This window comes from Papilio polytes, unplaced genomic scaffold (assembly GCF_000836215.1).
Source record: "Papilio polytes unplaced genomic scaffold, Ppol_1.0 DF823399.1, whole genome shotgun sequence".
NCBI classification, from domain to species: domain Eukaryota; kingdom Metazoa; phylum Arthropoda; class Insecta; order Lepidoptera; family Papilionidae; genus Papilio; species Papilio polytes.
In genome coordinates, this window is record NW_013525805.1 from 1,709,264 (window position 1) to 1,709,488 (window position 225).

Sequence of the window (225 nt, forward strand, 5' to 3'; positions counted from 1 at the left end):
CAAATTTTGTGAATGACGTTACGAAAACGTTTTAGCAACTATCATACCAAATAATCGCGATAGCCATCTTGTGTGTGTCCTGTTAGATGTTGTGCATGCATCATGTTACCTAGTGTGCAGGCGTCATGTTATTCGGTGTTGATCTTCACGTTAGCTGGTGTGCGTGTGTAATGTATTGTGCATGCGTCAAATTATCTGGTATTGGTCTGTGACGTTAGTTGGTGT